Consider the following 16,909-nt stretch of genomic DNA (forward strand, 5'->3'; position numbering starts at 1 on the left):
TAAAACCATCTGGTTAAACCACTCTGAACTCCACAGCTCTTCCAAGGGGCATTTGTATTGTCTTTTTATTCCACTCTAACCTCCACCACTCTTCCAAGGGGCATTGACATTGTCTTTTTATTCCACTGCGACCTCCATCATTCTTTCAAGGGGCATTGATATTGTCTTTTTATTCCACTGCAACCTCCACCACTCTTCCAAAGGGCATTGATATTGTCTTTTTAATCCACTGCGACCTCCACCACTTTTCCAAGAGGCATTAAAAACGTCTTTTTAAGCTACTGTGACCTCCACGTCACTTCCAAGGGGCATTGAAACCGTCAATTTCAACCACACTGAACTCCACAGCTCTTGCAAGAGGCATTGATATTGCCGTTTTATTCCATTGTAATCTCCAGCACTCTTCCACAGGGCATTGATATTGTCTTTTTATTCCACTGCGTCTTCCACCACTCTCCCAAGGGGCATTAAAACTGTCTTGTTAAGCTGCTGTAACCTCCATGTCTATTTCACGGGGCATTGATATTGTCTTTTTATTCCACTGCAACCTCCACCACTCCTCCAAAGGGCATTGATATAGTCTTTTTAATCCACTGCGACCTCCACCACTTTTCCAAGTGGCATTAAAAACGTCTTTTTAAGCTACTGTGACTTCCACGTCACTTCCAATGGGCATTAAAACCGTCTGATTAAACCACTCTGAACTCCACAGCTCTTCCAAGGGGCATTGGTATTGTCTTTTTATTCCACTCTAACCTCCACCTCTCTTCCAAGGGGCATTGACATTGTCTTTTTATTCCACTGCGACCTCCACCACTCTTCCAAGGGGCATTAAAACTGTCTTGCTAAGCTACAGTGACCTCCACATCTCTTCCACTGGGCATTGATATTGTCTTTAAATTCCACTCTAACCTCCACCACTCTTCCAAGGGGCATTGACATTGTCTTTTTATTCCACTGCGACCTCCACCATTCTTCCAATGTGCATTAAAACTGTCTTGTTAAGCTACTGTGACCTCCACTTCTCTTCCAAGGGGCATTGAAACCGTCAATTTCAACCACACTGAACTCCACAGCTCTTCAAGAGGCATTGGTATTGTCTTTTTATTCCATTGTAATCTCTAGCACTCTTCCACAGGGCATTGATATTGTCTTTTTATTCCACTGCGTCTTCCACCACTCTCCCAAGGGGCATTAAAACTATCTTGTTAAGCTGCTGTAACCTCCATGTCTATTTCACGGGGCATTGATATTGTCTTTTTATTCAAATGTAACCTCCACCACTCTTCTAAGGGGCAGTGATATTGTCTTTTTAAACCATCTACTGTGACCTCTACGTCTCTTCTAAGGGGCAATAAAACCGTCTGGTTAAACCATTTGTACTCCACAGTTCTTCCAAGGAGCATTGATATAGTCTTTTTATTCCACTGTAACCTCCACCACTCTTCAAGGGGCATTGATATTGACTTTTTATTCCACTGCGACCTCCAACACTCTTCCAAGGGGCATTGATATTGTCTTTTTAATCCACTGCGACCTCCACCACTCTTCCAAGTGGCATTAAAACCGTCTTGTTTAGCTACTGTGACCTCCATGTCCCTTCCACGGGGCATTGATATTGTTTTTTAATTCCACTGCGACCTCCACAACTCTTCCAAGGGGCATAAATATTGTCTTTTTAATCCAATGCAACCTCCACCACTTTTCCAAGGGGCATTAAAACCGTCTTGTTAAGCTACTGTGACCTCCTCGTCTCTTCCAAGGGGCAATAAAACCGTCTGGTTAAACCACTCTTAACTCCACAGCTCTTCCAAGGGGCATTGGTATTGTCTTTTTCTTCCAATCTAACCTCCACCACTCCTCCAAAGGGCATTGACATTGTTTTTTTATTCCACTGCGACCTCCACCACTCTTCCAAGGGGCATTAAAACTGTTTTGTTAAGCTACAGTGACCTCCACATCTCTTCCACTGGTCATTGATATTGTCTTTTTATTCCACTGTAACCTCCACCACTCTTCCACTGGGCATTGATATTGTCTTTTTATTCCACTGTGACCTCCACCACTCTTCCACTGGGCAGTAATATTGTCTTTTTAACACAGTGCGACAGCCACCACTCTTCCTTGTGGCATAAAACCATCATTTTAAGCTACTGTGACCTCCACGTCTCTTCCAAGGGGCATTAAAACCGTATTGTTAAACCACTCTGAACTCCAAAGATCTTCAAAGGGGCATTGATATTGTCTTTTTATTCCACTGAAACCTCCAACACTCTTCCAAGGGGCATTGATATTGTCTTTTTATTCAACTGAGACTTCCACCACTCCTTCAAGAAGCATTGACATTGTCTTTTTAATCCAGTTCGACCTCCACCACTCTTCCAAGGGGCATTAAAACAGTCTTGTTAATCTACTGTTAACTCCACGTCTCTTCAAAGGGGCATTAAAGCGGTCAATTTAAACCACTCTCAACTACGCAGCTCTTGCAAGGGGCATTGATATTGTCTTTTTATTCCACTTTAACCTCCATCACTCTTCCAAGGGGCATTGATATTGTGTTTTTATTCGACTGCGACTTCAACCTCTCTTCTAAGGGGCATTGATATTGTCTTTTTAATCCACTGCGACCTCCACCACTCTTCCAAGGGGCATTAAAACAGTCTTGTTCAGCTTCTGTGACCTCCACGTCTCTTCAAAGGGGCATTAAAGCCGTTTGGTTAAACCATTCTAAACTCCACAGCTCTTCCGAGGGGTATTGATATTGTCTTTTTATTCCACTGTAACCTCCACCACTCTTCCAAGGGGCATTGATTTTGTCTTTTTATTCCACTGTGACCTCCACCACTCTTCAAAGGGGCATTGATAATGTCTTTTTAATCCACTGCGACCTCCACCACTCTTCCAAGGGGCTTTAAAACGGTCTTGTTAAGCTACTGTGACGTCGAAGTCTCTTCAAAGGGGCATTAAAAACATCTGGTTAAACCACTCTGAACTCCACAGCTCTTCCAAGGGGCATTTGTATTGTCTTTTTATTCAACTCTAACCTCCACCACTCTTCCATGGGGCATTGACATTGTCTTTTTATTCCACTGCGACCTCCACCACTCTCCAAGGGGCATTTAAACCGTCTTGTTAAGCTACTGTGACATCCACGTGTCTTCGAAGGAGCATTGATAATGTCTTTTTATTCCACTGTAACCTCCACCAATCTTCCAAGGGGCATTGATATTGTTTTTTTACTCCACTGCGACCTCCACCACTCTACCAGGGGGCAATTAAACCGTCTTGATAAGTTACTGTGACCACCACGTCTCTTCCAAGTGGCGTTAAAACCGTCTGGTTATTCCACTCTGAACTCCACAGCTCTTCTAAGGGGCATTATTATTGTCTTTTTATTCCACTGTAAACTCCACCACTCTTCCAAGTGGTATTGATATTGTCTTTTTATTCCACTGCGAGCTTCACCAGTCCTCCAAGGGGCATTAAACCATCTTTTTAAGCTCCTGTGACCTCCACGTCTATTCCACAGGGCATTTTTATTGTCTTTTAATTCCACTGTAACATCCACCACTCGTCCAAGGGGCATAGATATTGTCTTTTTTTTCCACTGCAACTTACACCACTCTTCCAAGAGGCATTGAAATTGTCTTTTTAATCCACTGTGACCTCCAGCACTCTTCCAAGGGGCATTAAAACCGTCTTGCTAATCTACTGTGACCTCAACGTCTCTTCCACGGGCCATTGATATTGTCTTTTTAATCCACCGAAACCTCCACCACTCATTCAAGGGGCATTGATATTGTCTTTTTATTCCAAGGTAACCTCCACCACTCTTCCAAGGGGCATTGATATTGTCTTTTTATTCCACTGTAATGTCCACCACTCTTCCAAGGGGCACTGATATTGTCTTTTTATTCCACTGCAACCTCCAACACTCTTCCAATGGGCATTGATATTGTCTTTTTAATCCACTGCGACCTCCACCACTCTTCCAATTGGCATTAAAACAGTCTTGTTAAGCTATTGTGACCTCCACGTCTTTTCCAAGGGGCATTAAAACCGTCTGGATAAACCACTCTGAACTCCACAGCTCTTCCAAGGGGCATTGGTATTGTCTTTTTCTTCCACTCTAACCTCCACCACTCTTCCAAAGGGCATTGACATTGTTTTTTTATTCCACTGCGACCTCCACCACTCTTCCAAGGGGCATTAAAACTGTCTTGTTAAGCTACAGTGACCTCCACATCTCTTCCACTGGGCATTGATATTGTCTTTTTATTCCACTGTAACCTCCACCACTCTTCCAAGGGGCATTGATATTGTCTTTTACTTCCACTGTAACATCCACCACTCATCCAAGGTGCATTGATATTGTCTTTTTATTCCACTGTAACTTACACCACTTTTCCAAGGGGCATTGATATTGTCTTTTTAATCCACTGTGACCTCCAGCACTCTTCCAAGGGGCATTAAAACCGTCTTGCTAAGCTGCTGTGACCTCAACGTCTCTTCTACGGGCCATTGATATTGTCTTTTTAATCCACTGAAACTTCCACCACTCATCCAAGGGGCATTGATATTGTCTTTTTATTCCAAGGTAACCTCCACCACTCTTCCAAGGGGCATTGATATTGTCTTTTTATTCCACTGCAATGTCCACCACTCTTCCAAGGGGCACTGATATTGTCTTTTTATTCCACTGCGACCTCCAACACTCTTCCAATGGGCATTGATATTGTCTTTTTAATCCACTGCGACCTCCACAAGTCTTCCAATTGGAATTAAAACAGTCTTGTTAAGCTATTGTGACCTCCACGTCTTTTCCAAGGGGCATTAAAATCGTTTGGATAAACCACTCTGAACTCCACAGCTCTTCCAAGGGGCATTGGTATTGTCTTTTTCTTCCACTCTAACCTCCACCACTCTTCCAGAGGGCATTGACATTGTTTTTTTATTCCACTGCGACCTCCACCACTCTTCCAAGGGGCATTAAAACTGTCTTGTTAAGCTACACTGACCTCCACATCTCTTCCACTGGGCATTGATATTGTCTTTTTATTCCACTGTAACCTCCACCACTCTTCCAAGGGGCATTGATATTGTCTTTTTAATCCACTGTGACCTCCACCACTCTTCCAAGGGGCATTGATATTGTCTTTTTAATCCAGTGCGACCGCAACCACTCTTCCTTGTGGCATAAAACCATCATTTTAAGCTACTGTGACCTCCACGTCTCTTCCAAGGTGCATTAAAACCGTATTGTTAAACCACTGTGAACTCCACAGTTCTTCCAAGGTTCAATGATATTGTCTTTTTATTCCACTGTAACCTCCAACACTCTTCCAAGGGGCATTGATATTGTCTTTTTATTCAACTGAGACTTCCACCACTCCTTCAAGGAGCATTGACATTGTCTTTTTAATCCACTTCGACATCCACCACTCTCCCAAGGGGCATTAAAACAGTCTTGTTAATCTACTGTAAACTCTACTTCTCTTCAAAGGGGCATTAAAGCCGTCAATTTAAACCACTCTCAACTCCGCAGCTCTTGCAAGGGGCATTGATATTGTCTTTTTATTCCACTTTAACCTCCACCACTCTTCCAAGGGGCATTGATATTGTCTTTTTATTCCACTGCGACATCAACCTCTCTTCTAAGGGGCATTGATATTGTCTTTTTAATCCACTGCGACCTACATCACTCTTTCAAGGGGCATTAAAACCGTCTGGTTAAACCACGCTGAACTCCACAGCTCTTCCGAGGGGCATTGATATTGTCTTTTTATTCCACTGTAACCTCCACCACTCTTCCAAGGGGCATTGATTTTGTCTTTTTATTCCACTGCGACCTCCACCACTCTTCAAAGTGGCATTGATATTGTCTTTTTAATCCACTGCGACCTCCACCACTCTTCCAAGGGGCTTGAAAACGGTCTTGTTAAGATACTGTGACGTCGAAGTCTCTTCCAAGGGGCATTAAAACCATCTGATTAAACCACTCTGAACTCCACAGCTCTTGCAAGGGGCATTTGTATTGTCTTTTTATTCCACTCTAACCTCCACCACTCTTCCAAGGGTCATTGACATTGTCTTTTTATTCCACTGCGACCTCCACCACTCTTCCAAGGGGCATTGATATTGTCTTTTTATTCCACTGTAACCTCCACCAGTATTCCAAGGGGCATTGATATTGTCTTTTTATTCCGCTGCGACCTTCACCAGTCCTCCAAGGGGCATTAAAACCATCTTGTTAGCTACTGTGACCTCCACATCTATTCCACGGGGCATTGGTATTGTCTTTTAATTCCACTGTAACATCCACCACTCGTCCAAGGGGCATTGATATTGTCTTTTTTTTCCACTGCAACTTACACCACTCTTGCAAGGGGCATTGATATTGTCTTTTTAATCCACTGTGACCTCCAGCAATGTTCCAAGGGGCATTGAAACCGTCTTGCTAAACTACTGTGACCTCAACGTCTCTTCCACGGGCCATTGATATTGTCTTTTTAATCCACTGAAACCTCCACCACTCATCCAAGGGGCATTGATACTGTCTTTTTATTCCAATGTAACCTCCACCACTCTTCCAAGGGGCATTGATATTGTCTTTTTATTCCTCTGTAATGTCCACCACTCTTCCAAGGGGCACTGATATTGTCTTTTTATTCCACTGCGACCTCCAACACTCTTCCAATGGGCATTGATATTGTCTTTTTAATCCACTGCGACCTCCACCACTCTTCCAAGGCGCATTAAAACTGTCTTGTTAAGCTACAGTGACCTCCACGTCTCTTCCAAGGGGCATTAAAACCGTCTGGATAAACCACTCTGAACTCCACAGCTCTTCCAAGGGGCATTGGTATTGTCTTTTTCTTCCACTCTAACCTCCACCACTCTTCCAAAGGGCATTGACATTGTTTTTTTATTCCACTGCGACCTCCACCAATCTTCCAAGGGGCATTAAAACTGTCTTGTTAAGCTACAGTGACCTCCAAATCTCTTCCACTGGGCATTGATATTGTCTTTTTATTCCACTGTAACCTCCACCACTCTTCTAAGGGTCATTGATATTGTCTTTTTAATCCACTGCGACCTCCACCACTCTTCCAAGGGGCATTAAAACTGTCTGGTTAACCACTCTGAACTCCACTAGAGATGAGCGTTGTTCTACTCGAACTGTTCGCCAATCTCAAATTCGAGCTGTTTTGGGCGGTGTTCGAGCCGTTCGGCGAACACGAACAATTTGAGAAAAATTTGGCTGTTCGAGGTTATGTTCGATAACTGTTCGTGCACCAAAATCATAACTGGATTTTTTCTCAGTAATGATGAAAATTAATGTTAATACGCAGTTTGAGTGTACAGCGGGGTGGGGGGAGGGGCAGGGGATGGATCTCTGCAGGAACAATGAAGATCTCCATTTTTTTTTCTCTTTCCCGCATTTACAGTGGGGAGGTGCAATCTGTCAGCCTATCAGCAGCGCACACACGGAGCGAAGTGCTTTTTTTCACACAAGCAAGGGCATGTGTCATTGGCAGTGTATGTCACATGTCCTTGCCCTATAAGACCAAGCCATTTTCCCCGTCGCCACCATTTTCTCACTGCTGCAGCTGCGTGTTAGACGGCACCGCTGTTGCTGTGTGCGCTATACCTTGTTAATTTCAAGCCAATTTTCGCACAAATCTACAGATAGCTTGGGAGTAGGGAATAGTTGTGATTGCAGTCCTTTTAAGGACTAGGTTACAGCATTTCCTACGACTTTTATCAGGCAGGTCTGTGCTCTTAAATAGATAGATTGTGCCAGTAAAGACTAATTGTAATTGGAGTCCTTTTCAGGACTAGGTTACATCAGTTCCTATCAGTTTTTGCCAGGCAGGTCTGTGCCAGTGCTGTGCAAGTTTTTTTCACAGCATTTGGCTGAATCTAGCAAAGCTAATCCTTTTTGGCCTATTGCAGAGTGTGTTAGTCAGTGGAGTAGCCTATCTGTGTTGCAAGATATACCACCTGTGTATAGAATACCAATTTTTTTACTGCACCTAGTGAAGTAAAATCTTTTGGGCATAGCATCATTCTATTAGTCCATCTATACTGACCTCCATCAGGTTGCAAATTGAATATAATTTTTTTCTGCATCTAGCTCTGAAAAAATATTGGGCTTCTAGCTGTGTGTGGGACTTGTTGTATTAGTCCATCTATACTGACCTCCATCAGGTTGCAAACTGCATATATTTTTTTCTTCATCTACCTCTGAAAAAATATTGGGCTTCTAGCTGTGTGTGGGACTTGTTCTATTAATCCATCTATACAGACCTCCATCAGGTTGCAAACTGAATATATTTTTTTCTGCATCTACCTCTGAAAAAATATTGGGCTTCTAGCTGTGTGTGGGACTTGTTCTATTAATCCATCTATACAGACCTCCATCAGGTTGCAAACTGAATATATTTTTTTCTGCATCTACCTCTGAAAAAATATTGGGCTTCTAGCTGTGTGTGGGGCTTGTTGTATTAGTCCATCTATACTGACCTCCATCAGGTTGCAAACTGAATATATTTTTTTCTGCATCTACCTCTTAAAAAATATTGGGCTTCTAGCTGTGTGTGGGACTTGTTCTATTAATCCATCTATACAGACCTCCATCAGGTTGCAAACCGAATATATTTTTTTCTGCATCTACCTCTGAAAAAATATTTGGCCTTCTAGCAGTGTGTGGGACTTTCTCTATTAGTCCATCTATACTGACCTCCATCAGGTTGCAAATTAAAAATAATTTTTATCTGCATCTAGCTCTGAAAAAATATTTGGCCTTCTAGCAGTGTGTGGGACTTTCTCTATTAGTCCATCTATACTGACCTCCATCAGGTTGCAAATTAAAAATAATTTTTATCTGCATTTAGCTCTGAAAAAATATTTGGGCTTCTAGCTGTGTGTGGGACTTGTTCTATTAGTCCATCTATACTGACCTCCATCAGGTTGCAAATTGAATATAATTTTTTTCTGCATCTAACCCAGCCAATAGTTTTGGCCTAATACCACAGTTTGGCCACTCAGCTCTGCTCGGTTCCCATCCATTGTTTTTTTGTGCAAACAACTCCAGAGTTGTGAATTAGTTAACCACCAAAATGAGTGGAAAAAGGCCTACTGCTGGTGGAAAGGGGAATAGGCGTGTTGGGAAGGGGAAAAATGGTTGTGTCCGTGGGGTAGGTGTTAAAGCAACAGTAACATCTGCAGAAGAAAGACCATCTTCCAGCCAAACTAAAATGTCTACTTCTTTTAGCGGACAATGTGATAAGATCCCTTTCTTACTGCCACGCCAATCGCTACAAATTCCAGATGAGGCACAAAAACAGCAGGTGCTTCAACGGATATCAAGTGCCCCTTTAAGTGGGCTCTCCTCCACATCAACTTCAACATCACAAATACTCCAGTCCTCAAAGGTGTCACCCCAATCGCACTTGCTTCCTCACAGCTCCCAAATCTCCAGCTGCCCGTCTGAGTATGAGGTAGAACAGATGGTTGAGTCTGCAGAGCTGTTTACTCATACTATAGCCTGGGAATCAGAGGTCGACTCCAGCGCTTCTGTGAATCCAGACGAGGAAATGATCTGCACTGATGCCCAGAATCTTTATGAGTCGGATCCAGGACCAGACGCAGAAGGTTCTGACCATAATGTAGACCCTCATTCCCAAACTGTAACTCCTGTTGGTGGAGACAATGAGGAAGACGATGATAAGACTCAAATACCTGATTAGAGCGACAACTTTATTTTTTTGTCAGGGCAGGAACAGGTTGGCTCTGAGGACGACGGGTGTGATAACGCACAGGGTGATGATGATGAGGTTGGAGATCCCACTTACTGTCAACCCACAGTCAGCCAAGAGATGAGGTCAGCAGAGGAGGTGGAGGAAGATGCTAGTGACGACGAGGTCAGGTTGCGCCTTCCTGGACAGAGACGTAGTACTGGAAGCACGTCAACAACTGCATCCTCAAACACAACTCTGCCTCTCACCACAAGTCGTGGTGGCTCTTCAGGTCGCATGGGTGCTAAGCCTTGCATAGCCTGGGCATTTTTTCAGATCGATAAAGATGACCCAACTCGTGTTATCTGTAACATTTGTCAGCAAAAGCTAAGTAGAGGCCAAAAAATACATAGTTTGAGTACTTCATGCATGAAGCGGCACATGGACATGAAGCATAAGTTGCAGTGGGAAGCTCAGTGTGCTACAATGCGGCCTAGCCGGCCGGGCCAACCACCGTCTGCCATATCTTGTGCATCCGCGGCCTCTTCATCCTCTGTGACTGGGGGGACAGCAATCACACCTGTTTTGGGGCGCAGACCTGCCACCTCTTTACCCGCAACAGCCAGCGTGATTGGCAGGTCATCATTTTCTTTGGAGGTGGTAACACCAGCTGGTGTTGAGCGCTGTCCGACATCGATAGCACCACCTTTGGATCAAGGCAACCTAACATGTCCGCCTGCATCTTCCTCACAGACCGGCAGTTTGCCGGGGACACCCTTATCAACCCCGTCTAAGCACAATAGCCAGCCCTCGGTCCCTCAGATGTGGACAAGTAAAAGACCATTTCCTCCTAGCCATGAGAAAGCTAAGAGGTTGAATTTCACCATCTGCAAGCTCTTGGCTACAGAAATGCTGCCCTTCCGCCTGGTGGACACAGAGGATTTTCGAGACCTTATGTCCGTCGCAGTGCCCCAGTACCAGATGCCCAGTCGGCACTACTTCTCAAAGAAAGGTGTGCCTGCGCTCCACCAGCATGTCGCACACAACATCACCGCTTCTTTGAGAAACTCTGTGTGTGACAGGGTGCATTTCACCACAGACACTTGGATGAGTAGGCATGGACAGGGGCGTTACATGTCGCTGACTGGGCACTGGGTAACTATGGTGACAGCAGGACAAGGGGCTGCTGTCCAAGTCTTGCCGTCCCCACGAGTTGTGCGTCAATCCTCTTTATGTCAAAGTTCCTCCACTGCTTCTGCCTCCTCAACCTCCTCTCGGTCTTCCACCTGCACCCAAAGCCTGTCTGGTCATGCCACAAGCTTTCTAACTGCGCAGAAGGGATCCTGCACACCTCCTTACTATGCTGGCAGTAGGGCTCAACGTCATCAGGCGGTTTTTACATTGAAATGTCTGGGAAATGTGAGTCACACAGCTGAGGAGTTGTGGTCAGCTCTGGAGAACCAATTTCATGAATGGTTGTCTCCACTGGACCTGAAACCAGGGAAGGCCGTGTGCGACAATGCTGCAAACCTGGGTGCGGCCCTTCGCCGGGGCAATGTCACACACGTGCCTTGTATGGCTCACGTGTTGAACCTGGTTGTCCAGCAATTTTTAGCCCACTATCCCAGACTAGATGGCCTTCTGCATAGGGCACGGTCGCTGTGTGCTCACTTCCGCCGTTCGCATCCCGCAGCTCAGCGACTTACATCTCTACAGAAGTCGTTGGGCCTGCCACTTCACCGGCTAAAATGCGATGTGCCTACCCGGTGGAATTCAACTCTGCACATGTTGCAGCGACTGTGGCAGCACCGACAAGCCCTGGTGCAATACGTTCTGACGTATAGCCTGAGCCAACGAGATCCAGAGGTGGGGCAAATCACGCTGGAGGAGTGGTCTCAGATCAGGGACCTATGCACCCTTCTGCACAGTTTTGAAATGGCGACGAAGATGTTTAGTGCTGACGATGCCATTATCAGCATGACTATTCCGGTGATTTACATGCTGGAGCACATGTTAAACAGAATTCGGAGTCAGGTGGTGGCACAAGAGGAGGTGGAGGAAGTAGAGGAGGAGGAGTTGTATGCGGAAGGGCTAACATCTGCAAGGTCCAGACGGTCGGCAGCACCAAGGCGGCAGGCATGTGAGGGTGGGGGAGATGGTTTTACCAGGGCGCATGGTAGCAGCCAAACTAGTGAGGAAGGTGCAGGAGCCCAGGAAGAAGTGGAGGACGAACTGATGGAAGACTCATCAGATGAGGGAGACCTTGATCACATTTCTGTTGTGCGAGGTTGGGGGGAGAGGACAGAGGAAGGAAGCATGATTGTTACCTCGCCACCAACACAACAGGGACTTGGTGCTCCTGGATGCGCAACACACATGAGTGCCTTCTTGCTGCACTACCTGCAACATGACCCTCGAATTGTGAGAATTAGAAATAATCCTGACTACTGGGTTGCCACACTGTTAGATCCCCGGTACAAAAGTAAATTTGCAGAAATTATTCCTGCCATAGAAAGGGATGCACGCATGCAGGAGTATCAGCAGAGACTGTTGCAGAATCTTACATGTGCTTTTCCACAAAATACCAGTGGTGCACGTAGTGAATCTCACAGTTCCAACTTGCCAACCGTGGGACCGTCAAGTGTTCAGCACTCAAACCGTAACAGAACCACAGTATCTGCTGGTAACATCAATTTTGCGGAATCATTTCACCACTTTTTTAGCCCATCCTTTGCAAGGCCACAGGAGACAAGAAGTCTGACACATAGTCAACGCCTAGAGACGATGGTACAGGAGTATCTCCAAGTAAACATTGAAGCCATGACTGTGTCACTGGACCCTTGCTCTTTTTGGGCTTCCAATCTGGATAAATGGCCGGAGCTAGCCACTTACGCCTTGGAGATCTTGTCATGCCCCGCAGCCAGCGTTCTGTCTGAACGTGTGTTCAGCGCTGCTGGTGGTGTGCTGACAGATAAGCGCACGCGGCTCTCCACTGATAATGTAGACAGACTCACGTTCATAAAGATGAACAAATCATGGATCCGAAACGACTTTTCTACCCCTGTGTCATCCTGGGGAGAGTAAAAGCTTGATGATTGGTTAAAATCACCCTACCCACCAGATTTAAAATTACTAATCATGTTTATCTGTATCTTGACTGGAAAATAATTTGGGCTTTGTAGCAGTGTGCAGCACTGATCCTATTAGGCCATCTATACTAAAGCTTCACCAGATTTAAAATTAATAATAATTTTTAGCTGCATCTAGCCCGGAAAACAATTTTGGGGCTCCGAGATACGCAAGACACATAAGTGCCTTCTTGCTGCACTACCTGCAGCATGACCCTCATATTGTCAGAATTCGAAGTAATCATGACTACTGGGTTGCCACACTCTTAGATCCCCCAAACTTTTCGATCAACCTTTTCATTTTAATAAAGACGAAAAAAATGGTCATTTTTGAAATTATAAGCATTAGCAGGTTGTTAGAAACTGAAATCAAACAGTTTTCAACTCAAAACTTTATTCTAGGTGATGTTACTTTTTCACATAGGACCCCTTGTTCGAAAGGAGCTTCTGAACTCTCTCGTCCATTGAATTTGTAAGGTTTTGGATGGTTTCTGCTTCAATTGTTTTGCATGAGGACAGAATACCCTCCCAGAGCTGTTGCTTAGATGTGAACTGCCTCCCGCCATCATAGACACTCCTTTTAATGATGCTCCAAAGGTTCTGAATGGGGTAGAGGTCAGGGGAGCATGGGGGTCACACCATAAGTTTGTCCCATTTTATGCCCATATCAGCCAGAGATGCAGATGTTTTATGTGCAGCATGAGATGGTGCATTATCATGCAAAAAAATGATCTTGCTGTGAAATACACGGTTCTTCTTCTTGAACCATGGCAGGAAGTGCTGTTTGAGAAAATCCACATACATTATGGAGTTCATCTTTAGCGCCTTCAGGGATCCTAAAGGGGCCGACAATCTCTCTCCACATGATTCCAGCCCAAAACATTACTCCACCTCCTCCTTGTTGGCGCTGTAGCCGTGTTTGCGTGGGGTGTCCATCAACCAGCCATCCTCCACTCCATCCATCTGGACCATCGAGCGTTGCACGGCACTCATCCGTGAACAAAACAGTTTTGAAATCAGTCTTCATGTAATGTTTGGCCCACTGGAGCCATTTCTACTTGTGTGAAGTGGATAGAGGAGGTCGACAGGATGGCGTATGCACAGCTGCAAACCTCTGAAGGACCCTGCATCTTGTTGTTCGGGGGACGTTGGAGGCACCAGCAGCTTCAAAAACTTGTCTGCTGCTATGGCTTTTTTGCCGCTGCTCTTTCAACCTGACGTAATTGCCTGTAGGAAAGAGTCCTCAATTTGCCCTTATCAGCACGCACACGTGTGTACTGTGAATCAGCTACATACTTCTTGATTGCCAAGATACTTCATCCTGATCATCGTACAATGTTGATTGTAGTCATGCCTTGACCTAAACACTCCACAATTTGTTGCTTCTCAGCAGCCGACACATCCTTTTTCTTTCCCATTTTGGCAGAAAATGTAGGCTGCTTAATAATGTGAGACAGCCTTCTTAAGTAGTCTTGCCTTTCATTGGACACACCTACCAAACTAATTAGCACAGGTGTCTGCAATTGCTTACAGTGATATAAAGAGCCCTGACACACATCACCATCAATGAGTTTAACTGACAAACAAACAAATTCTTCCCTTATCACTCCTAAACACTTTTTGCATAATAATTTGGAACACAGTGTACATGTGCTTTTCCACAAAACACCAGTGGTTCACGTAGTGAATCTTACAGTTCTAACTTGCCAACCGTGGTCTGTATGGAGTTGTTCAATAAAGGGCCCAAAATTAAGATAACATAGATGGGAGAGGTCTCTATGAATAGGAATTCCTAAGTATTTGATACCCTGTGAGGGCCAGGCAAAGGGAAAGTTGGACTGGATGGAATCTTATATGGATTTGGGGAGGGAGACATCGAGGGCCTCAGACTTCGCTGCATTGATTTTAAAATTTGACCATGTAACAAAGTGATCTATTTCAGCCATAACAGCATGGATGGATATATGTGATTGAGTGATATATACTAGGACATCATCAGCAAATAGAGAGCACTTGTACTCGGTGCCTCCCACCTCAATCCACCTAATATTGGGGTTATGGCGAATTGATGAGAGCAGGTGCTCCGTCACTAGGATGTATAAGAGAGGGGACAGAGAACATCCCTGCCTTGTCCCATTGGTGATTGTGAAAGGTGATGAAAATGTTCTGACGCGCCCCCTGGGCCTTGGGACACCCGGAGCCGGACCCTTTTTGGTGGATGCTGGTGGTTGTAGTCTTCGTGGCGGCAACCCGGTTCCGTGGCTCAGGGCAGTCAAACCAGTGGCGGAACTATTTATGTGGTTTTGATGTTTAAATGTCCGACTACGCCACCCGTGGATTGCGGTCAGAGTGAACCGCCGCTCCAGGGCAGACCGCTGAGGCTGGTGTTGTGGGTGCAGCAGAGCGTAGCATAACTCCCCACGGGAGGAGTATAGCCTCAGGGCAGTGTATGCGGAGGATGGGGGTGATGGTGCAGGGCAGCAGCAGTAATGACACGGAGTCAGTGATGCAGTCCAGGGCCTTTACTCACAGTTCTTATTATCCAGACCACGTCTGCAGGTAATGGCTGCCCACTTCGTACTGTGCTCACCAGGTGAGGGGCTCAGACAACTCCCAGATAACTTTGGAGTGCTTCACAGGACCCCCTTTGTGTGTCCTTTGTCTGGCCTTTCTTACCAACCCTTCTGTCCGGCTGCCTCGGGCCTCCTCTTGGTAAACTTGGCGCCAGTTTCCCTGACCCTATGTGGTGCCTTCCTAGCGGGTGTAGCGAGGGGCTGCGCCACATAAAATGTCACAGCCTCCTGTTTCTAGCTGAGGGTCGTTTCCTGCCTCCACTAGTTTCGGGGACCGGTCTCCCCTTTGGCCTGACCCCTCCACGCAGGTGGATTCGGGCGTGCGGTGGCGACTCGCCCGTCCGCACCCCTGAGATCCCTTCGTTCCTCGTTCCTGGAGCCTTCTCCGCTCCTCTTCCTTCCTTCTCCCTCTTCCAGGCCTGGGCCTCTGTTACTAGGCCCGCCTCCGGAGCAGAGCTCATGCAGAGCCCCTGCTCCCTGCCACTTCTGCTCAGACTTCTCTGCACTGAACTAAGATGGTGCCCACCTTTTATACTCCCTTCTCAATGCACCCAGGAACTGCTTCCTCCCTGCTCCTGCACTACAGGGTTCCCCTTCCTCAGTGTTCCCTCCCCCCACTCCAGCCAGGGACAGGGACTGTCGTGCCCATCTCAGGGGCATATTGGTCGCCCTGCCCCACAGCAATGTGGTGTAATGCATGCAGGTGTCGGGTCCTGATCCACACTACATCCTTACCTGAGAGTGAGATATCACACCTCTGGGTGAGGTGCAATACCTCTGTAGCAACCGAGCCCTCAGGGTGCTACAGTTCCATTTATCTTCAGCCTAGGTGACGTATTGCGATACAGGGCCCTGATTTTGGCTATAAAAGGGTCCCCTAGACCCCTACCCCAAGCTTTTTAAGAGAATCATATATGGCGTGCCAGGAGACTCTATGGAATGCTTTCTCAGCATCCAACGAGAGTATCTAATTACAAATTTTTAACTGCATCTAGCCCAGGAAATACTTTGTGCCTAGTAGCAGTGTCTGCTAGTCAGCGGATTATCCCGGCTGTTAACCAAGCTACACCACCTGTAGTTTGGACACTTAATTTTTTCAAAGGAAATGCTTCGGGACCACGGGATACTCAGTGAAGAGCATCAGGAGGCACCCCAAGGCATAGGGGCTGGGACTGGCAGTAGGATGCCTTGCGGTGGACAGCCGAGCTCGATCCTTATAAAAGCTTTTTAACTGCAGCAGCTTTAGTGGACGCTACTGGAGCTGGAATTACGCGGCTGCTGGCATGAGACTTGCCCTCCAATAGATCCTTGTAAATGGATTTAAAGTGTATTCATTCAAATTAGAGAGACAATTTAAATTAAAAAGCTTAGAGCTGCCTCCACCACAGGGGGGCTCGCTCGACCCACCAGCGGACAGGCACCAGTATTGGGAGAGGGGGGCTGGCCGTCAGGGTTCACCGCGGCTCTG

Source organism: Phyllobates terribilis, unplaced genomic scaffold (assembly GCF_046119375.1).
Source record: "Phyllobates terribilis strain yellow unplaced genomic scaffold, ASM4611937v1 Scaffold_89__1_contigs__length_6337102, whole genome shotgun sequence".
NCBI lineage: Eukaryota > Metazoa > Chordata > Amphibia > Anura > Dendrobatidae > Phyllobates > Phyllobates terribilis.